This window comes from Myotis daubentonii, chromosome X (assembly GCF_963259705.1).
Source record: "Myotis daubentonii chromosome X, mMyoDau2.1, whole genome shotgun sequence".
Lineage (NCBI taxonomy): Eukaryota > Metazoa > Chordata > Mammalia > Chiroptera > Vespertilionidae > Myotis > Myotis daubentonii.
Genome location: NC_081861.1, coordinates 85,614,124 through 85,640,537, shown reverse-complemented (window position 1 = coordinate 85,640,537; position 26,414 = coordinate 85,614,124).

Genomic DNA, 26,414 nt, shown 5'->3' with positions numbered 1-26,414 from the left:
AGTATAGTCCTGACTTACACTCTTTCTACACAAGTTTTGAGCTGTATAAAACTTATTCCTAATATTTGAAAGCAAATTCAAGTGAAAACGCTTCCTAAAGTAGCCGGAGTTGTAAATATTATCAGTTTTCTGGTGATTTCTGAAATTTACACTGGTAACCTCCGTGATTGAAAATGGCAGGAAATGTACTAAGAACCTATATCCTTTTATTTCAAGTGTTTCTTACAAGTTTTTAATCATTTCTGGAAACTTCAATTGCGTATTTGAAGAGTTTTACCACAATTAGAGAGAGTTCCTACAAGTATATACTCAAATCGTCATCATTGTAACTTATCCACACAGAAAACGTCAGAGAAATTCGGCCTCCAATTATAAACATAAACAGTATAGTCCTCACAGTCTTTCTACACAAGTTTTGAGCTGCATAAACCTAATTCCTAATATTTGAAAGCAAATTCAAGTGAAAACGCTTCCAAAAAGTAGTCGGAGTTGTAAATATTATCAGTTTTCTGTTCATTTCCTAACTTTCCACTGGTAAACTCCGTGATTGAAAATGGCAGGAAATGTAGTAAGAACCTATATGCTTTCATTTCAAGTGTTTCTTACGAGTTTTTAATCATTTCTGGAAACTATAATTACGTATTTGTAGTGTTTGACCAGAATTAGAGAGTGTTCCTACAACTATATACTGGAATCGTCAACATTTTAACTGATTCACACAAAAAACGCCAGAGAAATTCCACCTCGAATTGTAAACATAAACAGTATAGTCCTTACTTACAGTGTTTCTAAACAAATTTTGAGCTGTATAACCCTGAATTCCTAATATTTGAAGGCAAATTGAATTGAAAACGCTGCCTAAAGTAACCGGAGTTTTAAATATTATCAGGTTTCTGGTCATTTCCAAGCTTTCCACTGTTAACTTCCATGAATGAAAATGGCAGAAAATGTAGTATGAATCTATTTCCTTTTATTTCAAGTGTTTCTTACAATTTTTTAATCATTTCGGGAAACTATAATGGCGTATTTGAAGAGTTTTACCACAATTAGAGAGAGTTCCTACAACTATATACTCGAATCGTCAGCATTGTAACTGATTAACACAGAAAACGCCAGAGAAATTCGGCCTCCAATTATAAACATAAACAGTATAGTCCTCACTTACAGTTTTATACACATGTTTTGAGCTGTATAAATCTAACTCCTAATACTTGAAAGCAAATTCAAGTGAAAACACTTCCAAAAAGTAGTCGCAGTTGTAAATATTATCAGTTTTATGGTCATTTCCGAACTTTCCACTGGTAACCTCCGTGATTGAAAATGGCAGGAAATGTAATAAGAACCTATATCGTTTTATTTCAAGTGTTTCTTACAAGTTTTTAATCATTTCTGGAAACTATAATTGCGTATTTGAAGAGTTTGACCAGAATTAGAGAGTATTCCTACAACTATATACTGGAATCGTCAGCCTTTTAACTGATTCATACAGAAAACGCCAGAGAAATTCGGCCTCCAATTGTAAACATAAACAGTATAGTCCTTCTTACAGTCTTTCTAAACAAATTTTGAGCTGTATAAATCTACTTCCTAATATTTGAAAGCAAATTCAAGTGAAATCGCTTCCAAAAAGTAGCCGGAGTTGTAAATACTATCAGTTTTCTTGTCATATCCGAACTTTCCACTGGTAACCTGCATTATTGAAAATGGCAGGAAATGTAGTAAGAACCTATTTCCTTTTATTTCAAGTGTTTCTTACAAGTTTTTAATCATTTCGGAAACTATAATTGCGTATTTGAAGAGTTTTACCACAATTAGAGAGAGTTCCTACAACTATATACTCTAATCGTCAGCATTGTAAGTTATCCACACAGAAAACCCCAGAGAAATTCGGCCTCCAATTGTAAACATAAACAGTATAGCCCTTACTTACAGTCTTTCTAAACAAATTTTGAGCTGTATAAATCTAATTCCTAATATTTGAAAGCAAATTGAATTGAAAACGCTCCCTAAAGTAACCGTAGTTGTAAATATTATCAGTTTTCTGGTCATTTTCAAGCTTTCCACTGGTAATCTCCATGAATGAAAATCGCAGAAAATGTAGTATGAATCTAATTCCTTTTATTTCAAGTGTTTCTTACGAGTTTTTAATCATTTTGGGAAACTACAATTGCATATTTGAAGAGTTTGACCAGTATTCGAGAGTGTTCCTACTACTATATACTGGAATCGTCAGCATTTTAACTGATTCACACAGAAAACGCCAGAGAAATTCGGCCTCCAATTGTAAACATAAACAGTATAGTCCTTACTTACAGTCTTTCTAAACAAATTTTGAGCTGTATAAATCTAATTGCTAATATTTGAAAGCAAATTCAAGTGAAAACGCTTCCAAAAAGTAGCCGGAGTTGTAAATATTATCAGTTTTCTGGTCATTTCTGAAATTTCCACTGGTAAACTCCGTGATTGAAAATGGAAGGAAATGTAGTTAGAACCTATACCCTTTTATTTCAAGTGTTTCTTACAAGTTTTTAATCATTTCTGGAAACTATAATTGCGTATTTATAGTGTTTGACCAGAATTAGAGAGTGTTCCTACAACTATATACTGGAATCCTCAGCATTTTAACTGATTCACACAAAAAACGCCAGAGAAATTCTGCCTCCAATTGTAAACATAAACAGTATAGTCCTTACTTACAGTGTTTCTAAACAAATTTTGAGCTGTATAACCCTGAATTCCTAATATTTGAAAGCAAATTGAATTGAAAACGCTCCCTAAAGTAACAGGAGTTTTAAATATTATCAGGTTTCTGGTCATTTCCAAGCTTTCCACTGGTAACCTCCATGAATGAAAATGGAAGGAAATGTAGTAAGAACCTATATCCTTTTATTTCAAGTGTTTCTTACAAGTTCTTAATCATTTCTGGAAACTATAATTGCATATTTGAAGAGTTTGACCAGTATAAGAGAGTGTTCCTACAACTATATACTGGAATCGTCAGCATTTTAACTGATTCACACAGAAAACGCCAGAGAAATTCGGCCTCCAATTGTAAACATAAACAGTATCGTCCTTACTTACAGTCTTTCTAAACAAATTTTGAGCTGTATAAATCTGATTCCTAGTATTTGAAAGCAAATTCAAGTGAAAACGCTTCCAAAAATTAGCCGGATTTGTAAATATTATCAGTTTTCTGGTCATTTCCGAAATTTCCACTGGAAACCTGCATGATTGAAAATGGCAGGAAATGTAGTAAGAACCTATTTCCTTTTATGTCAAGTGTTTCTTATGAGTTTTTAATCATTTATGGAAACTATAATTGCGTATTTGAAGAGTTTTACCTGAATTAGAGAGTGTCCCTACAACTATATACTGGAATCGTCAGCATTTTAACTGATTCACACAGAAAACGCCAGAGAAATTAGACCTCCAATTGTAAACATAAACAGTATAGTCCTTACTTACAGTGTTTCTAAACAAATTTTGAGCTGTATAACCCTGAATTCCGAATATTTGAAAGCAAATTGAATTGAAAACGCTCCCTAAAGTAACCGGAGTTTTAAATATTATCAGGTTTCTGGTCATTTCCAAGCTTTCCACTGATAACCTCCATGAATGAAAATGGCAGAAAATGTAGTATGAATCAATTTCCTTTTATTTCAAGTGTTTCTTACAAGTTTTTAATCATTTCGGGAAACTATAATTGCATATTTGAAGAGTTTTACCGCAATTAGAGAGAGTTCCTACAACTATATACTCGAATGGTCAGCATTGTAACTTATCCACACAGAAAACGCCAGAGAAATTCGGCCTCCAATTATAAACATAAACAGTATAGTCCTCATTTACAGTCTTTCTAGACAAGTTTTGAGCTGTATAACTCTAATTCCTAATATTTGAAAGCAAATTCAAGTGAAAACGCTTCCAAAAAGTATTTGGAGTTGTAAATATTGTCAGTTTTCTGGTCATTTCCGAACTTTCCACTGGTAACCTCCGTGATTGAAAATGGAAGGAAATGTAATAAGAACCTATATCCTTTTATTTCAAGTGTTTCTTACAAGTTCTTAATCATTTCTGGAAACTATAATTGCATATTTGAAGAGTTTGACCAGAATTAGAGAGTGTTCCTACAACTATATACTGGAATCGTCAGCATTTTAACTGATTCACACAGAAAACGCCAGAGAAATTCGGCCTCCAATTGTAAACATAAACAGTATAGTCCTTACTTACAGTGTTTCTAAACAAATTTTGAGCTGTATAACCCTGAATTCCTAATATTTGAAAGCAAATTGAATTGAAAACGCTCCCTAAAGTAACCGGAGTTTTATATATTATCAGGTTTCTGCTCATTTCCAAGCTTTCCACTGGTAACCTCCATGAATGAAAATGGCAGAAAATGTAGTATGAATCTATTTCCTTTTATTTCAAGTGTTTCTTAAAAGCTTTTAATCATTTCAGGAAACTCTAATTGAGTATTTGAAGAGTTTTACCACAATTAGAGAGAGTTCCTACAACTATATACTCGAATCGTCAGCATTGGAACTGATTCACAGAGAAAACGCCAGAGAAATTCGGCCTCCAATTTTAAACATAAACAGTATAGACCTCATTTACAGTCTTTCTGCACAAGTTTTGAGCTGTATAAATCTAATTCCTAATATTTGAAAGCAAATTCAACTGAAAACCCTTCCTAAAGTAGCCGGAGTTGTAAATATTATCAGTTTTCTGGTCATTTCCGAAATTTCCACTGGTAACCTCCGTGATTGAAAATGGCAAGAAATGTAGTAAAAACCTATATCCTTTTATTTCAATTGTTTCTTATGAGTTTTTAATCATTTCTGGTAGCAATAATTGCGTATTTGAAGAGTTTTACCACAATTAGAGAGAGTTCCTACAAGTATATACTCGAATTGTCATCATTGTAACTTACCCACACAGAAAACGCCAGAGAAATTCGGCCTCCAATTGTAAACATAAACAGTATAGTCCTTACTTACAGTCTTTCTAAACAAATTTTGAGCTGTATAACCCTGAATTCCGAATATTTGAAAGCAAATTGAATTGAAAACGCTCCCTAAATTAACCAGAGTTTTAAATATTATCAGGTTTCTGGTCATTTCCAAGCTTTCCACTGGTAACCTGCATGAATGAAAATGGCAGAAAATGTAGTATGAATCAATTTCCTTTTATTTCAAGTGTTTCTTACAAGTTTTTAATCATTTCGGGAAAGTATAATTGCATATTTGAAGAGTTTTACCGCAATTAGAGAGAGTTCCTACAACTATATACTCGAATGGTCAGCATTGTAACTTATCCACACAGAAAACGCCAGAGAAATTCGGCCTCCAATTATAAACATAAACAGTATAGTCCTCATTTACAGTCTGTCTACACAAGTTTTGAGCTGTATAACTCTAATTCCTAATATTTGAAAGCAAATTCAAGTGAAAACGCTTCCAAAAAGTATTTGGAGTTGTAAATATTGTCAGTTTTCTGGTCATTTCCGAACTTTCCACTGGTAACCTCCGTGATTGAAAATGGAAGGAAATGTAATAAGAACCTATATCCTTTTATTTCAAGTGTTTCTTACAAGTTCTTAATCATTTCTGAAAACTATAATTGCATATTTGAAGAGTTTGACCAGAATTAGAGAGTGTTCCTACAACTATATACTGGAATCGTCAGCATTTTAACTGATTCACACAGAAAACGCCAGAGAAATTCGGCCTCCAATTGTAAACATAAACAGTATAGTCCTTACTTACAGTGTTTCTAAACAAATTTTGAGCTGTATAACCCTGAATTCCGAATATTTGAAAGCAAATTGAATTGAAAACGCTCCCTAAAGTAACCGGAGTTTTAAATATTATCAGGTTTCTGCTCATTTCCAAGCTTTCCACTGGTAACCTCCATGAATGAAAATGGCAGTAAATGTAGTAAGAACCTATTTCCTTTTATTTCAAGTGTTTCTTACAAGTTTTTAATCATTTCTGGAAATTATAATTGCGTATTTGTAGTGTTTGACCAGAATTAGAGAGTGTTCCTACAACTATATACTGGAATCCTCAGCATTTTAACTGATTCACACAGAAAACGCCAGAGAAATTAGACCTCCAATTGTAAACATAAACAGTATAGTGCTTACTTACAGTGTTTCTAAACAAATTTTGAGCTGTATAACCCTGAATTCCGAATATTTGAAAGCAAATTGAATTGAAAACGCTCCCTAAAGTAACCAGAGTTTTAAATATTATCAGGTTTCTGGTCATTTCCAAGCTTTCCACTGGTAACCTCCATGAATGAAAATGGCAGAAAATGTAGTATGAATCAATTTCCTTTTATTTCAAGTGTTTCTTACAAGTTTTTAATCATTTCGGGAAAGTATAATTGCGTATTTGAAGAGTTTTACCGCAATTAGAGAGAGTTCCTACAACTATATACTCGAATGGTCAGCATTGTAACTTATCCACACAGAAAACGCCAGAGAAATTCGGCCTCCAATTATAAACATAAACAGTATAGTCCTCATTTACAGTCTTTCTACACAAGTTTTGAGCTGTATAACTCTAATTCCTAATATTTGAAAGCAAATTCATGTGAAAACGCTTCCAAAAAGTATTTGGAGTTGTAAATATTGTCAGTTTTCTGGACATTTCCGAACTTTCCACTGGTAAACTCCGTGATTGAAAATGGAAGGAAATGTAGTAAGAACCTATATCCTTTTATATCAAGTGTTTCTTACAAGTTCTTAATCATTTCTGGAAACTATAATTGCATATTTGAAGAGTTTGACCAGTATTAGAGAGTGTTCCTACAACTATATACTGGAATCGTCAGCATTTTAACTGATTCACACAGAAAACGCCAGAGAAATTCCGCCTCCAATTGTAAACATAAACAGTATAGTCCTTACTTACAGTGTTTCTAAACAAATTTTGAGCTGTATAACCCTGAATTCCGAATATTTGAAAGCAAATTGAATTGAAAACGCTCCCTAAAGTAACCGGAGTTTTAAATATTATCAGGTTTCTGGTCATTTCCAAGCTTTCCACTGGTAACCTCCATGAATGGAAATGGCAGAAAATGTAGTATGAATCTATTTCCCTTTATTTCAAGTGTTTCTTACAAGCTTTTAATCATTTCGGGAAACTATAATTGAGTATTTGAAGAGTTTTACCACAATTAGAGAGAGTTCCTACAACTATATACTCGAATCTTCAGCATTGGAACTGATTCACACAGAAAACTCCAGAGAAATTCGGCCTCCAATTTTAAACATAAACAGTATAGACCTCATTTACAGTCTTTCTGCACAAGTTTTGAGCTGTATAAATCTAATTCCTAATATTTGAAAGCAAATTCAACTGAAAACCCTTCCTAAAGTAGCCGGAGTTGTAAATATTATCAGTTTTCTGGTCATTTCCGAAATTTCCACTGGTAACCTCCGTGATTGAAAATGGCAGGAAATGTAGTAAAAACCTATATCTTTTTATTTCAATTGTTTCTTATGCGTTTTTAATCATTTCTGGTAACAATAATTGCGTATTTGAAGAGTTTTACCACAATTAGAGAGAGTTCATAGAAGTATATACTCGAATTGTCATCATTGTAACTTATCCACACAGAAAACGTCAGAGAAATTCGGCCTCCAATTGTAAACATAAACAGTATAGTCCTTACTTACAGTCTTTCTAAACAAATTTTGAGCTGTATAATTCTAATTCCTAGTATTTGAAAGCAAATTCAAGTGAAAACGCTTCCAAAAATTAGCCGGCGTTTTAAATATTATCAGGTTTCTGGTCATTTCCAAGCTTTCCACTGGTAACCTCCATGAATAAAAATGGCAGAAAATGTAGTATGAATAAATTTCCTTTTATTTCAAGAGTTTCTTACAAGTTTTTAATCATTTCGGAAACTATAATTGCGTATTTGAAGACTTTTACCACAATTAGAGAGAGTTCCTACAACTATATACTCGAATCGTCAGCATTGTAACTTATCCACACAGAAAACGCCAGAGGAATTCAGCCTCCAATTATAAACATAAACAGTATAGTCCTCACTTACAGTCTTTCTACACAAGATTTGAGCTGTATAAACCTAATTCCTAATATTTGAAAGCAAATTCAAGTGAAAACGCTTCCAAAAAGTAGCCGGAGTTGTAAATATTTTCAGTTTTCTGGTCATTTCCGAACTTTCCACTGGTAAACTCCGTGATTAAAAATGGCAGGAAACGTAGTAAGAACCTATATCCTTTTATTTCAAGTGTTTCTTACAAGTTTTTAATCATTTCTGGAAACTATAATTGCGTATTTGAAGAGTTTGACCAGAATTAGAAAGTGTTCCTACAACTATATACTGGAATCGTCAGCATTTTAACTGATTCACACAGAAAACGCCAGAGAAATTCCGCTTCCAATTGTAAACATAAACAGTATAGTCCTTACTTACAGTGTTTCTAAACAAATTTTGAGCTGTATAACCCTGAATTCCGAATATTTGAAAGCAAATTGAATTGAAATCGCTCCCTAAAGTAACCGGTGATGTAAATATTATCAGTTTTCTGGTCATTTCCAAGCTTTCCACTGGTTACCTCCATGAATGAAAATGGTAGAAAATGTAGTATGAATCTATTTCCTTTTATTTCAAGTGTTTCTTACAAGTTTTTAATCATTTCGGGAAACTATAATTGCGTATTTGAAGAGTTTTACCACAATTAGAGAGAGTTCCTACAACTATATACTCTAATCGTCAGCATTGTAACTTATCCACACAGAAAACGCCAGAGGAATTCAGCCTCCAATTATAAACATAAACAGTATAGTCCTCACTTACAGTCTTTCTACACAAGATTTGAGCTGTATAAACCTAATTCCTAATATTTGAAAGCAAATTCAAGTGAAAACGCTTCCAAAAAGTAGCCGGAGTTGTAAATATTTTCAGTTTTCTGGTCATTTCCGAACTTCCACTGGTAACCTCCGTGATTGAAAATGGCAGGAAATCTAGTAAGAACCTATAGCCTTCTATTTCAAGTGTTTCTTACAAGTTTTTAATCAATTCTGGAAATTATAATTGCGCATTTGTAGTGTTTGACCAGAATTAGAGAGTGTTCCTACAACTATACACTGGAATCGTCAGGATTTTAACTGATTCACACAGAAAACGCCAGAGAAATTCCGCCTACAATTGGAAACATAAACAGGATAGTCCTTACTAGCAGTGTTTCTAAAAAAATTTTGAGCTGTATAACCGTGAATTCCTAATATTTGAAAGCAAATTGAATTGAAAACGCTCCCTAAAGTAACGGGAGTTTTAAATATTATCAGGTTTCTGGTCATTTCCAAGCTTTCCACTGGTAACGTACATGAATGAAAATGGCAGAAAATGTAGTATGAATCTATTTCCGTTCATTTCAAATGTTTCTTATGAGTTTTTAATCATTTCGGGATACTATAATTGCCTATTTGAAGAGTTTTACCACAATTAGAGAGAGTTCCTACAACTATATACTCGAATCGTCAGCATTATAACTTATCCACACAGAAAACGCCAGAGAAATTCCGCCTCCAATTGTAAACATAAACAGTATAGACCTCATTTACAGTCTTTCTGCACAAGTTTTGAGCTGTATAAATCTAATTCCTAATATTTGAAAGCAAATTCAACTGAAAACCCTTCCTAAAGTAGCCGGAGTTGTAAATATTATCAGTTTTCTGGTCATTTCCGAAATTTCCACTGGTAACCTCCGTGATTGAAAATGGCAGGAAATGTAGTAAAAACCTATATCTTTTTATTTCAATTGTTTCTTATGCGTTTTTAATCATTTCTGGTAACAATAATTGCGTATTTGAAGAGTTTTACCACAATTAGAGAGAGTTCATACAAGTATATACTCGAATTGTCATCATTGTAACTTATCCACACAGAAAACGTCAGAGAAATTCGGCCTCCAATTGTAAACATAAACAGTATAGTCCTTACTTACAGTCTTTCTAAACAAATTTTGAGCTGTATAATTCTAATTCCTAGTATTTGAAAGCAAATTCAAGTGAAAACGCTTCCAAAAATTAGCCGGCGTTTTAAATATTATCAGGTTTCTGGTCATTTCCAAGCTTTCCACTGGTAACCTCCATGAATAAAAATGGCAGAAAATGTAGTATGAATAAATTTCCTTTTATTTCAAGAGTTTCTTACAAGTTTTTAATCATTTCGGAAACTATAATTGCGTATTTGAAGACTTTTACCACAATTAGAGAGAGTTCCTACAACTATATACTCGAATCGTCAGCATTGTAACTTATCCACACAGAAAACGCCAGAGGAATTCAGCCTCCAATTATAAACATAAACAGTATAGTCCTCACTTACAGTCTTTCTACACAAGATTTGAGCTGTATAAACCTAATTCCTAATATTTGAAAGCAAATTCAAGTGAAAACGCTTCCAAAAAGTAGCCGGAGTTGTAAATATTTTCAGTTTTCTGGTCATTTCCGAACTTTCCACTGGTAAACTCCGTGATTAAAAATGGCAGGAAACGTAGTAAGAACCTATATCCTTTTATTTCAAGTGTTTCTTACAAGTTTTTAATCATTTCTGGAAACTATAATTGCGTATTTGAAGAGTTTGACCAGAATTAGAAAGTGTTCCTACAACTATATACTGGAATCGTCAGCATTTTAACTGATTCACACAGAAAACGCCAGAGAAATTCCGCTTCCAATTGTAAACATAAACAGTATAGTCCTTACTTACAGTGTTTCTAAACAAATTTTGAGCTGTATAACCCTGAATTCCGAATATTTGAAAGCAAATTGAATTGAAATCGCTCCCTAAAGTAACCGGTGATGTAAATATTATCAGTTTTCTGGTCATTTCCAAGCTTTCCACTGGTTACCTCCATGAATGAAAATGGTAGAAAATGTAGTATGAATCTATTTCCTTTTATTTCAAGTGTTTCTTACAAGTTTTTAATCATTTCGGGAAACTATAATTGCGTATTTGAAGAGTTTTACCACAATTAGAGAGAGTTCCTACAACTATATACTCTAATCGTCAGCATTGTAACTTATCCACACAGAAAACGCCAGAGGAATTCAGCCTCCAATTATAAACATAAACAGTATAGTCCTCACTTACAGTCTTTCTACACAAGATTTGAGCTGTATAAACCTAATTCCTAATATTTGAAAGCAAATTCAAGTGAAAACGCTTCCAAAAAGTAGCCGGAGTTGTAAATATTTTCAGTTTTCTGGTCATTTCCGAACTTCCACTGGTAACCTCCGTGATTGAAAATGGCAGGAAATCTAGTAAGAACCTATAGCCTTCTATTTCAAGTGTTTCTTACAAGTTTTTAATCAATTCTGGAAATTATAATTGCGCATTTGTAGTGTTTGACCAGAATTAGAGAGTGTTCCTACAACTATACACTGGAATCGTCAGGATTTTAACTGATTCACACAGAAAACGCCAGAGAAATTCCGCCTACAATTGGAAACATAAACAGGATAGTCCTTACTAGCAGTGTTTCTAAAAAAATTTTGAGCTGTATAACCGTGAATTCCTAATATTTGAAAGCAAATTGAATTGAAAACGCTCCCTAAAGTAACGGGAGTTTTAAATATTATCAGGTTTCTGGTCATTTCCAAGCTTTCCACTGGTAACGTACATGAATGAAAATGGCAGAAAATGTAGTATGAATCTATTTCCGTTCATTTCAAATGTTTCTTATGAGTTTTTAATCATTTCGGGATACTATAATTGCCTATTTGAAGAGTTTTACCACAATTAGAGAGAGTTCCTACAACTATATACTCGAATCGTCAGCATTATAACTTATCCACACAGAAAACGCCAGAGAAATTCCGCCTCCAATTGTAAACATAAACAGTATAGTCCTTACTTACAGTGTTTCTAAACAAATTTTGAGCTGTATAACCCTGAATAATATTTGAAAGCAAATTGAATTGAAAACGCTCCCTAAAGTAACCGGAATTGTAAATATTATCAGTTTTCTGGTCATTTCCGAAATTTCAACTGGTAACCCTTTGATTGAAAATGGCAAGAAAGGTAGTAAGAACCTATATCCTTTTATTTCAAGTGTTTCTTACAAGTTTTTAATCATTTCTGGAAACTATAATTGCGTATTTGAAGAGTTTTACCAGAATTAGAGAGTGTTCCTACAACTATATACTGGAATCCTCAGCATTTTAACTGATTCACACAGAAAACGCCAGAGAAATTCCGCCTCCAATTGTAAACATAAACAGTATAGTCCTTACTTACAGTGTTTCTAAACAAATTTTGAGCTGTATAACCGTGAATTCCTAATATTTGAAAGCAAATTGAATTGAAAACGCTCCCTAAAGTAACCGGAGTTTTAAATATTATCAGGTTTCTGGTCATTTCCAAGCTTTCCACTGGTAACCTCCATGAATAAAAATGGCAGAAAATGTAGTATGAATAAATTTCCTTTTATTTCAAGAGTTTCTTACAAGTTTTTAATCATTTCGGAAACTATAATTGCGTTTTTGAAGACTTTTACCACAATTAGAGAGAGTTCCTACAACTATATACTCGAATCGTCATCATTGTAACTTATCCACACAGAAAACGCCAGAGGAATTCAGCCTCCAATTATAAACATAAACAGTATAGTCCTCACTTACAGTCTTTCTACACAAGATTTGAGCTGTATAAACCTAATTCCTAATATTTGAAAGCAAATTCAAGTGAAAACGCTTCCAAAAAGTAGCCGGAGTTGTAAATATTTTCAGTTTTCTGGTCATTTCCGAACTTTCCACTGGTAAACTCCGTGATTAAAAATGGCAGGAAACGTAGTAAGAACCTATATCCTTTTATTTCAAGTGTTTCTTACAAGTTTTTAATCATTTCTGGAAACTATAATTGCGTATTTGAAGAGTTTGACCAGAATTAGAGAGTGTTCCTACAACTATATACTGGAATCGTCAGCATTTTAACTGATTCACACCGAAAACGCCAGAGAAATTCCGCCTCCAATTGGAAACATAAACAGTGTAGTCCTTACTTACAGTGTTTCTAAACAAATTTTGAGCTGTATAACCGTGAATTCCTAATATTTGAAAGCAAATTGAATTGAAAACGCTCCCTATAGTAACCGGAGTTTTAAATATTATCAGGTTTCTGGTCATTTCCAAGCTTTCCACTGGTAACCTCCATGAATAAAAATGGCAGAAAATGTAGTATGAATCAATTTCCTTTTATTTCAAGAGTTTCTTACAAGTTTTTAATCATTTCGGAAACTATAATTGCGTATTTGAAGAGTTTTACCACAATTAGAGAGAGTTCCTACAACTATATACTCGAATCGTCAGCATTGTAACTTATCCACACAGAAAACGCCAGAGGAATTCAGCCTCCAATTATAAACATAAACAGTATAGTCCTCACTTACAGTCTTCCTACACAAGATTTGAGCTGTATAAACCTAAGTCCTAATATTTGAAAGCAAATTCAAGTGAAAACGCTTCCAAAAAGTAGCCGGAGTTGTAAATATTTTCAGTTTTCTGGTCATTTCCGAACTTTCCACTGGTAAACTCCGTGATTAAAAATGGCAGGAAACGTAGTAAGAACCTATATCCTTTTATTTCAAGTGTTTCTTACAAGTTTTTAATCATTTCTGGAAACTATAATTGCGTATTTGAAGAGTTTGACCAGAATTAGAGAGTGTTCCTACAACTATATACTGGAATCGTCAGCATTTTAACTGATTCACACAGAAAACGCCAGAGAAATTCCGCCTCCAATTGGAAACATATACAGTATAGTCCTTACTTACAGTGTTTCTAAACAAATTTTGAGCTGTATAACCGTGAATTCCTAATATTTGAAAGCAAATTGAATTGAAAACGCTCCCTAAAGTTACCGGAGATGTAAATATTATCAGTTTTCTGGTCATTTCCAAGCTTTCCACTGGTAACCTCCATGAATGAAAATGGCAGAAAATGTAGTATGAATAAATTTCCTTTTATTTCAAGTGTTTCTTACAACTTTTTAATCATTTCGGAAACTATAATTGCGTATTTGAAGAGTTTTACCACAATTAGAGAGAGTTCCTACAACTATATACTCAAATCGTCAGCATTGTAACTTATCCACACAGAAAACGCCAGAGGAATTCAGCCTCCAATTATAAACATAAACAGTATAGTCCTCACTTACAGTCTTTCTACACAAGATTTGAGCTGTATAAACCTAATTCCTAATATTTGAAAGCAAATTCAAGTGAAAACGCTTCCAAAAAGTAGCCGGACTTGTAAATATTTTCAGTTTTCTGGTCATTTCCGAACTTTCCACTGGTAAACTCCGTGATTAAAAATGCAGGAAACGTAGTATGAACCTATATCCTTTTATTTCAAGTGTTTCTTACAAGTTTTTAATCATTTCTGGAAACTATAATTGCGTATTTGTAGTGTTTGACCAGAATTAGAGAGTGTTCCTACAACTATATACTGGAATCGTCAGCATTTTAACTGATTCACACAGAAAACGCCAGAGAAATTCCGCCTCCAATTGGAAACATAAACAGTATAGTCCTTACTTACAGTGTTTCTAAAAAAATTTTGAGCTGTATAACCCTGAATTCCGAATTTTTGAAAGCAAATTGAATTGAAAACGCTCGCTAAAGTAACGGGAGTTTTAAATATTATCAGGTTTCTGGTCTTTTCCAAGCTTTCCACTGGTAACCTCCATGAATGAAAATGGTAGAAAATGTAGTATGAATCTATTTCCTTTTATTTCAAGTGTTTCTTACAAGTTTTTAATCATTTCGGGAAACTATAATTGCGTATTTGAAGAGTTTTACCACAATTAGAGAGAGTTCCTACAAGTATATACTCGAATCGTCATCATTGTAACTTATCCACACAGAAAACGCCAGAGAAATTCGGCATCCAATTATAAACATAAACAGTATAGTCCTCACTTACTGTCTTTCTACACAAGATTTGAGCTGCATAAACCTAATTACTAATATTTGAAAGCAAATTCAAGTGAAAACGCTTCCAAAAAGTAGTCGGAGTTGTAAATATTATCAGTTTTCTGTTCATTTCCGAACTTTCCACTGGTAACCTCCGTGATTGAAAATGGCAGGAAATGTAGTAAGAACCTATATCCTTCTATTTCAAGTGTGTCTTACAAGTTTTTAATCATTTCTGGAAACTATAATTGCGTATTTGTAGTGTTTGACCAGAATTAGAGAGTGTTCCTACAACTATATACTGGAATCGTCAGCATTTTAACTGATTCACACAGAAAACGCCAGAGAAATTCCGCCTACAATTGGAAACATAAACAGGATAGTCCTTACTAGCAGTGTTTCTAAAAAAATTTTGAGCTGTATAACCGTGAATTCCTAATATTTGAAAGCAAATTGAATTGAAAACGCTCCCTAAAGTAACCGGAGTTTTAAATATTATCAGGTTTCTGGTCACTTCCAAGCTTTCCACTGGTAACGTACATGAATGAAAATGGCAGAAAATGTAGTATGAATCTATTTCCTTTCATTTCAAATGTTTCTTATGAGTTTTTAATCATTTCGGGAAACTATAATTGCCTATTTGAAGAGTTTTACCACAATTAGAGAGAGTTCCTACAACTATATACTCGAATCGTCAGCATTGTAACTTATCCACACAGAAAACGCCAGAGAAATTCCGCCTCCAATTGTAAACATAAACAGTATAGTCCTTACTTACAGTGTTTCTAAACAAATTTTGAGCTGTATAACCCTGAATAATATTTGAAAGCAAATTGAATTGAAAACGCTCCCTAAAGTAACCGGAATTGTAAATATTATCAGTTTTCTGGTCATTTCCGAAATTTCAACTGGTAACCCTTTGATTGAAAATGGCAAGAAAGGTAGTAAGAACCTATATCCTTTTATTTCAAGTGTTTCTTACAAGTTTTTAATCATTTCTGGAAACTATAATTGCGTATTTGAAGAGTTTGACCAGAATTAGAGAGTGTTCCTACAACTATATACTGGAATCGTCAGCATTTTAACTGATTCACACAGAAAACGCCAGAGAAATTCCGCCTACAATTGGAAACATAAACAGTATAGTCCTTACTTACAGTGTTTCTAAACAAATTTTGAGCTGTATAACCGTGAATTCCTAATATTTGAAAGCAAATTGAATTGAAAACGCTCCCTTAAGTAACCGGAGTTTTAAATATTATCAGGTTTCTGGTCATTTCCAAGCTTTCCACTGGTAACCTCCATGAATGAAAATGGCAGAAAATGTAGTATGAATCTATTTCCTTTTATTTCAAGTGTTTCTTACAAGTTTTTAATCATTTCGGAAACTATAATTGCGTATTTGAAGAGTTTTACCACAATTAGAGAGAGTTCCTACAACTATATACTCGAATCGTCAGCATTGTAACTTATCCACACAGAAAACGCCAGAGGAATTCGGCCTCCAATTATAAACATAAACAGTATAGTCCTCACTTACAGTCTTTCTACACAAGATTTGAGCTGTATAAACCTAATTCCTAATATTTGAAAGCAAATTCAAGTGAAAACGCTTCCAAAAAGTAGCCGGAGTTGTAAATATTTTCAGTTTTCTGGTCATTTCAGAACTTTCCACTGGTAAACTCCGTGATTAAAAATGGCAGGAAACGTAGTAAGAACCTATATCCTTTTATTTCAAGTGTTTCTTACAAGTTCTTAATCATTTCTGGAAACTATAATTGCGTATTTGAAGAGTTTGACGAGAATTAGAGAGTGTTCCTACAACTATATACTCGAATCGTCAGCATTGTAACTTATCCACACAGAAAACGCCAGAGAAATTCGGCCTTCAATTATAAACATAAACAGTATAGTTCTCACTTACAGTCTTTCTACACAACTTTTGAGCTGCATAAACCTAATTACTAATATTTGAAAGCAAATTGAATTGAAAACGCTCCCTAAAGTAACCGGAGTTGTAAATATTATCAGTTTTCTGGTCATTTCCGAAATTTCAACTGGTAACCTCTGTGATTGCAAATGGCAAGAAAGGTAGTAAGAACCTCTATCCTTTTATTTAAAGTGTTTCTTACAAGTTTTTAATCATTTCTGGAAATTATAATTGCATATTTGAAGAGTTTGACCAGAATTAGAGAGTGTTCCTACAACTATATACTGGAATCCTCAGCATTTTAACTGATTCACACAGAAAACGCCTGAGAAATTCCGCATCCAATTGTAAACATAAACAGTATAGTCCTTACTTACAGTGTTTCTAAACAAATTTTGAGCTGTATAACCGTGAATTCCTAATATTTGAAAGCAAATTGAATTGAAAACGCTCCCTAAAGTAACCGGAGTTTTAAATATTATCAGGTTTCTGGTCATTTCCAAGCTTTCCACTGGTAACCTCCATGAATAAAAATGGCAGAAAATGTAGTATGAATAAATTTCCTTTTATTTCAAGTGTTTCTTACAAGTTTTTAATCATTTCGGAAACTATAATTGCGTATTTGAAGAGTTTTACCACAATTAGAGAGAGTTCCTACAACTATATACTCGAATCGTCAGCATTGTAACTTATCCACACAGAAAACGCCAGAGGAATTCAGCCTCCAATTATAAACATAAACAGTATAGTCCTCACTTACAGTCTTTCTACACAAGATTTGAGCTGTATAAACCTAATTCCTAATATTTGAAAGCAAATTCAAGTGAAAACGCTTCCAAAAAGTAGCCGGAGTTGTAAATATTTTCAGTTTTCTAGTCATTTCCGAACTTTCCACTGGTAAACTCCGTGATTAAAAATGGCAGGAAACGTAGTAAGAACCTATATCCTTTTATTTCAAGTGTTTCTTACAAGTTTTTAATCATTTCTGGAAACTATAATTGCGTATTTGAAGAGTTTGACCAGAATTAGAGAGTGTTCCTACAACTATATACTGGAATCGTCAGCATTTTAACTGATTCACACAGAAAACGCCAGAGAAATTCCGCCTCCAATTGGAAACATAAACAGTATAGTCCTTACTTACAGTGTTTCTAAACAAATTTTGAGCTGTATAACCGTGAATTCCTAATATTTGAAAGCAAATTGAATTGAAAACGCTCCCTATAGTAACCGGAGTTTTAAATATTATCAGGTTTCTGGTCATTTCCAAGCTTTCCACTGGTAACCTCCATGAATAAAAATGGCAGAAAATGTAGTATGAATCAATTTCCTTTTATTTCAAGTGTTTCTTACAAGTTTTTAATCATTTCGGAAACTATAATTGCCTATTTGAAGAGTTTCACCACAATTAGAGAGAGTTCCTACAACTATATACTCGAATCGTTAGCATTGTAACTTATCCACACAGAAAACGCCAGAGGAATTCAGCCTCCAATTATAAACATAAACAGTATAGTCCTCACTTACAGTGTTTCTAAACAAATTTTTAGCTGTATAACCCTGAATAATATTTGAAAGCAAATTGAATTGAAAACGCTCCCTAAAGTAACCGGAATTGTAAATATTATCAGTTTTCTGGTCATTTCCGAAATTTCAACTGGTAACCCTTTGATTGAAAATGGCAAGAAAGGTAGTAAGAACCTATATCCTTTTATTTCAAGTGTTTCTTACAAGTTTTTAATCATTTCTGGAAACTATAATTGCGTATTTGAAGAGTTTGACCAGAATTAGAGAGTGTTCCTACAACTATATACTGGAATCGTCAGCATTTTAACTGATTCACACAGAAAACGCCAGAGAAATTCCGCCTCCAATTGTAAACATAAACAGTATAGTCCTTACTTACAGTGTTTCTAAACAAATTTTGAGCTGTATAACCCTGAATAATATTTGAAAGCAAATTGAATTGAAAACGCTCCCTAAAGTAACCGGAGTTGTAAATATTATCAGTTTTCTGGTCATTTCCGAAATTTCAACTGGTAACCTCGGTGATTGAAAATGGCAAGAAAGGTACTAAGAACCTATATCCTTTTATTTCAAGTGTTTCTTACAAGTTCTTAATCATTTCGGAAACTATAATTGCGTATTTGAAGAGTTTTACCTAAATTAGAGAGAGTTCCTACAACTATATACTCGAATCGTCAGCATTGTAACTTAAACACACAGAAAACGCCAGAGAAATTCGGCCTCCAATTATAAACATAAACAGTATAGTCCTCACTTACAGTCTTTCTACACAAGATTTGAGCTGTATAAACCTAATTCCTAATATTTGAAAGCAAATTCAAGTGAAAACGCTTCCAAAAAGTAGCCGGAGTTGTAAATATTTTCAGTTTTCTGGTCATTTCCGAACTTTCCACTGGTAAACTCCGTGATTAAAAATGGCAGGAAACGTAGTAAGAACCTATATCCTTTTATTTCAAGTGTTTCTTACAAGTTTTTAATCATTTCTGGAAACTATAATTGCGTATTTGAAGAGTTTGACCAGAATTAGAGAGTGTTCCTACAACTATATACTGGAATCGTCAGCATTTTAACTGATTCACACAGAAAACGCCAGAGAAATTCCGCCTCCAATTGTAAACATAAACAGTATAGTCCTTACTTACAGTGTTTCTAAACAAATTTTGAGCTGTATAACCCTGAATTCCGAATATTTGAAAGCAAATTGAATTGAAAACGCTCCCTAAAGTAACCGGAGATGTAAATATTATCAGTTTTCTGGTCATTTCCAAGCTTTCCACTGGTAACCTCCATGAATGAAAATGGTAGAAAATGTAGTATGAATCTATTTCCTTTTATTTCAAGTGTTTCTTACAAGTTTTTAATCATTTCGGGAAACTATAATTGCGTATTTGAAGAGTTTTACCACAATTAGAGAGAGTTCCTACAACTATATACTCTAATCGTCAGCATTGTAACTTATCCACACAGAAAACGCCAGAGAAATTCCGCCTCCAATTGTAAACATAAACAGTATAGTCCTTACTTACAGTGTTTCTAAACAAATTTTGAGCTGTATAACCCTGAATAATATTTGAAAGCAAATTGAATTGAAAACGCTCCCTAAAGTAACCGGAGATGTAAATATTATCAGTTTTCTGGTCATTTCCGAAATTTCTACTGGTAACCCTTTGATTGAAAATGGCAAGAAAGGTAGTAAGAACCTATATCCTTTTATTTCAAGTGTTTCTTACAAGTTCTTAATCATTTCGGAAACTATAATTGCGTATTTGAAGAGTTTTACCTAAATTAGAGAGAGTTCCTACAACTATATACTCGAATCGTCAGCATTGTAACTTAAACACACAGAAAACGTCAGAGAAATTCGGCCTCCAATTATAAACATAAACAGTATAGTCCTCACTTACAGTCTTTCTACACAAGATTTGAGCTGTATAAACCTAATTCCTAATATTTGAAAGCAAATTCAAGTGAAAACGCTTCCAAAAAGTAGCCGGAGTTGTAAATATTTTCAGTTTTCTGGTCATTTCCGAACTTTCCACTGGTAAACTCCGTGATTAAAAATGGCAGGAAACGTAGTAAGAACCTATATCCTTTTATTTCAAGTGTTTCTTACAAGTTTTTAATCATTTCTGGAAACTATAATTGCGTATTTGAAGAGTTTGACCAGAATTAGAGAGTGTTCCTACAACTATATACTGGAATCGTCAGCATTTTAACTGATACACACAGAAAACGCCAGAGAAATTCCGCCTCCAATTGTAAACATAAACAGTATAGTCCTTACTTACAGTGTTTCTAAACAAATTTTGAGCTGTATAACCCTGAATTCCGCATATTTGAAAGCAAATTGAATTGAAAACGCTCCCTAAAGTAACCGGAGATGTAAATATTATCAGTTTTCTGGTCATTTCCAAGCTTTCCACTGGTAACCTCCATGAATGAAAATGGTAGAAAATGTAGTATGAATCTATTTCCTTTTATTTCAAGTGTTTCTTACAAGTTTTTAATCATTTCGGGAAACTATAATTGCGTATTTGAAGAGTTTTACCACAATTAGAGAGAGTTCCTACAACTATATACTCTAATAGTCAGCATTGTAACTTATCCACACAGAAAACGCCAGAGAAATTCCGCCTCCAATTGTAAACATAAACAGTATAGTCCTTACTTACAGTGTTTCTAAACAAATTTTGAGCTGTATAACCCTGAATAATATTTGAAAGCAAATTGAATTGAAAACGCTCCCTAAAGTAACCGGAGATGTAAATATTATCAGTTTTCTGGTCATTTCCGAAATTTCTACTGGTAACCCTTTGATTGAAAATGGCAAGAAAGGTAGTAAGAACCTATATCCTTTTATTTCAAGTGTTTCTTACAAGTTTTTAATCATTTCTGGAAACTATAATTACGTATGTGAAGAGTTTGACCAGAATTAGAGAGTGTTCCTACAACTATATACTGGAATCGTCAGCATTTTAACTGATTCACACAGAAAACGCCAGAGAAATTCCGCCTCCAATTGTAAACATAAACAGTATAGTCCTTACTTACAGTGTTTCTAAACAAATTTTGAGCTGTATAACCGTGAATTCCTAATATTTGAAAACAAATTGAATTGAAAACGCTCCCTTAAGTAACCGGAGTTTTAAATATTATCAGGTTTCTGGTCATTTCCAAGCTTTCCACTGGTAACGTCCATGAATGAAAATGGCAGAAAATGTAGTATGAATCTATTTCCTTTTATTTCAAGTGTTTCTTAAGAGTTTTTAATCATTTCGGGAAACTATAATTGCCTATTTGAAGAGTTTTACCACAATTAGAGAGAGTTCCTACAACTATATACTCGAATCGTCAGCATTGGAACTTATCCACACAGAAAAGGCCAGAGAAATTCCGCCTCCAATTGTAAACATAAACAGTATAGTCCTTACTTACAGTGTTTCTAAACAAATTTTGAGCTGTATAACCCTGAATAATATTTGAAAGCAAATTGAATTGAAAACGCTCCCTAAAGTAACCGGAGTTGTAAATATTATCAGTTTTCTGGTCATTTCCGAAATTTCAACTGGTAACCTCCATGATTGAAAATGGCAAGAAAGGTACTAAGAACCTATATCCTTTTATTTCAAGTGTTTCTTACAAGTTCTTAATCATTTCGGAAACTATAATTGCGTATTTGAAGAGTTTTACCTAAATTAGAGAGAGTTCCTACAACTATATACTCGAATCGTCAGCATTGTAACTTAAACACACAGAAAACGTCAGAGAAATTCGGCCTCCAATTATAAACATAAACAGTATAGTCCTCACTTACAGTCTTTCTACACAAGATTTGAGCTGTATAAACCTAATTCCTAATATTTGAAAGCAAATTCAAGTGAAAACGCTTCCAAAAAGTAGCCGGAGTTGTAAATATTTTCAGTTTTCTGGTCATTTCCGAACTTCCCACTGGTAAACTCCGTAATTAAAAATGGCAGGAAACGTAGTAAGAACATATATACTTTTATTTCAAGTGTTTCTTACAAGTTTTTAATCATTTCTGGAAACTATAATTGCGTATTTGAAGAGTTTGACCAGAATTAGAGAGTGTTCCTACAACTATATACTGGAATCGTCAGCATTTTAACTGATTCACACAGAAAACGCCAGAGAAATTCCGCCTCCAATTGGAAACATAAACAGTATAGTCCTTACTTACAGTGTTTCTAAACAAATTTTGAGCTGTATAACCCTGAATTCCGAATATTTGAAAGCAAATTGAATTGAAAACGCTCCCTAAAGTAACCGGAGATGTAAATATTATCAGTTTTCTGGTCATTTCCAAGCTTTCCACTGGTAACCTCCATGAATGAAAATGGTAGAAAATGTAGTATGAATCTATTTCCTTTTATTTCAAGTGTTTCTTACAAGTTTTTCATCATTTCGGGAAACTATAATTGCGTATTTGAAGAGTTTTACCACAATTAGAGAGAGTTCCTACAAGTATATACTCGAATCGTCATCATTGTAACTTATCCACACAGAAAACGCCAGAGAAATTCGGCATCCAATTATGAACATAAACAGTATAGTCCTCACTTACTGTCTTTCTACACAAGTTTTGAGCTGCATAAACCTAATTACTAATATTTGAAAGCAAATTCAAGTGGAAATGCTTCCAAAAAGTAGTCGGAGTTGTAAATATTATCAGTTTTCTGGTCATTTCCGAACTTTCCACTGGTAACCTCCGTGATTGAAAATGGCAGGAAATGTAGTAAGAACCTATATCCTTCTATTTCAAGTGTGTCTTACAAGTTTTTAATCATTTCTGGAAACTATAATTGCATATTTGTAGTGTTTGACCAGAATTAGAGAGTGTTCCTACAACTATTCACTGGAATCGTCAGCATTTTAACTGATTCACACAGAAAACGCCAGAGAAATTCCGCCTACAATTGGAAACATAAACAGGATAGTCCTTACTTACAGTGTTTCTAAACAAATTTTGAGCTGTATAACCCTGAATAATATTTGAAAGCAAATTGAATTGAAAACGCTCCCTAAAGTAACCGGAATTGTAAATATTATCAGTTTTCTGGTCATTTCCGAAATTTCTACTGGTAACCCTTTGATTGAAAATGGCAAGAAAGGTAGTAAGAACCTATATCCTTTTATTTCAAGTGTTTCTTACAAGTTTTTAATCATTTCTGGAAACTATAATTACGTATTTGAAGAGTTTGACCAGAATTAGAGAGTGTTCCTACAACTATATACTGGAATCCTCAGCATTTTAACTGATTCACACAGAAAACGCCAGAGAAATTCCGCCTCCAATTGTAAACATAAACAGTATAGTCCTTACTTACAGTGTTTCTAAACAAATTTTGAGCTGTATAACCGTGAATTCCTAATATTTGAAAGCAAATTGAATTGAAAACTCTCCCTGAAGTAACCGGAGTTTTAAATATTATCAGGTTTCTGGTCATTTCCAAGCTTTCCACTGGTAACGTCCATGAATGAAAATGGCAGAAAATGTAGTATGAATCTATTTCCTTTTATTTCAAGTGTTTCTTACGAGTTTTTAATCATTTCGGGATACTATAATTGCCTATTTGAAGAGTTTTACCACAATTAGAGAGAGTTCCTACAACTATATACTCGAATCGTCAGCATTGTAACTTATCCACACAGAAAACGCCAGAGAAATTCCGCCTCCAATTGTAAACATAAAAAGTATAGTCCTTACTTACAGTGTTTCTAAACAAATTTTGAGCTGTAATACCCTGAATAATATTTGAAAGCAAATTTAATTGAAAACGCTCCCTAAAGTAACCGGAGTTGTAAATATTATCAGTTTTCTGGTCATTTCTGAAATTTCAACTGGTAACCTCCGTGATTGAAAATGGCAAGAAAGGTACTAAGAACCTATATCCTTTTATTTCAAGTGTTTCTTACAAGTTCTTAATCATTTCGGAAACTATAATTGCGTATTTGAAGAGTTTTACCTAAATTACAGAGAGTTCCTACAACTATATACTCGAATCGTCAGCATTGTAACTTAAACACACAGAAAACGTCAGAGAAATTCGGCCTCCAATTATAAACATAAACAGTATAGTCCTCACTTACAGTCTTTCTACACAAGATTTGAGCTGTATAAACCTAATTCCTAATATTTGAAAGCAAATTCAAGTGAAAACGCTTCCAGAAAGTAGCCGGAGTTGTAAATATTTTCAGTTTTCTGGTCATTTCCGAACTTTCCACTGGTAAACTCCGTGAATAAAAATGGCAGGAAACGTAGTAAGAACCTATATCCTTTTATTTCAAGTGTTTCTTACAAGTTTTTAATCATTTCTGGAAACTATAATTGCGTATTTGAAGAGTTTTACCAGAATTAGAGAGTGTTCCTACAACTATATACTGGAATCCTCAGCATTTTAACTGATTCACACAGAAAACGCCAGAGAAATTCCGCCTCCAATTGGAAACATAAACAGTATAGTCCTTACTTACAGTGTTTCTAAACAAATTTTGAGCTGTATAACCCTGAATTCCGAATATTTGAAAGCAAATTGAATTGAAAACGCTCCCTAAAGTAACCGGAGATGTAAATATTATCAGTTTTCTGGTCATTTCCAAGCTTTCCACTGGTAACCTCCATGAATGAAAATGGTAGAAAATGTAGTATGAATCTATTTCCTTTTATTTCAAGTGTTTCTTACAAGTTTTTCATCATTTCGGGAAACTATAATTGCGTATTTGAAGAGTTTTACCACAATTAGAGAGAGTTCCTACAAGTATATACTCGAATCGTCATCATTGTAACTTATCCACACAGAAAACGCCAGAGAAATTCGGCATCCAATTATGAACATAAACAGTATAGTCCTCACTTACTGTCTTTCTACACAAGTTTTGAGCTGCATAAACCTAATTACTAATATTTGAAAGCAAATTCAAGTGAAAACGCTTCCAAAAAGTAGTCGGAGTTGTAAATATTATCAGTTTTCTGGTCATTTCCGAACTTTCCACTGGTAACCTCCGTGATTGAAAATGGCAGGAAATGTAGTAAGAACCTATATCCTTCTATTTCAAGTGTGTCTTACAAGTTTTTAATCATTTCTGGAAACTATAATTGCATATTTGTAGTGTTTGACCAGAATTAGAGAGTGTTCCTACAACTATACACTGGAATCGTCAGCATTTTAACTGATTCACACAGAAAACGCCAGAGAAATTCCGCCTACAATTGGAAACATAAACAGGATAGTCCTTACTTACAGTGTTTCTAAACAAATTTTGAGCTGTATAACCCTGAATAATATTTGAAAGCAAATTGAATTGAAAACGCTCCCTAAAGTAACCGGAATTGTAAATATTATCAGTTTTCTGGTCATTTCCGAAATTTCTACTGGTAACCCTTTGATTGAAAATGGCAAGAAAGGTAGTAAGAACCTATATCCTTTTATTTCAAGTGTTTCTTACAAGTTTTTAATCATTTCTGGAAACTATAATTGCGTATTTGAAGAGTTTGACCAGAATTAGAGAGTGTTCCTACAACTATATACTGGAATCCTCAGCATTTTAACTGATTCACACAGAAAACGCCAGAGAAATTCCGCCTCCAATTGTAAACATAAACAGTATAGTCCTTACTTACAGTGTTTCTAAACAAATTTTGAGCTGTATAACCGTGAATTCCTAATATTTGAAAGCAAAAATTGAATTGAAAACGCTCCCTTAAGTAACCGGAGTTTTAAATATTATCAGGTTTCTGGTCATTTCCAAGCTTTCCACTGGTAACGTCCATGAATGAAAATGGCAGAAAATGTAGTATGAATCTATTTCCTTTTATTTCAAGTGTTTCTTACGAGTTTTTAATCATTTCGGGATACTATAATTGCCTATTTGAAGAGTTTTACCACAATTAGAGAGAGTTCCTACAACTATATACTCTAATCGTCAGCATTGTAACTTATCCACACAGAAAACGCCAGAGAAATTCCGCCTCCAATTGTA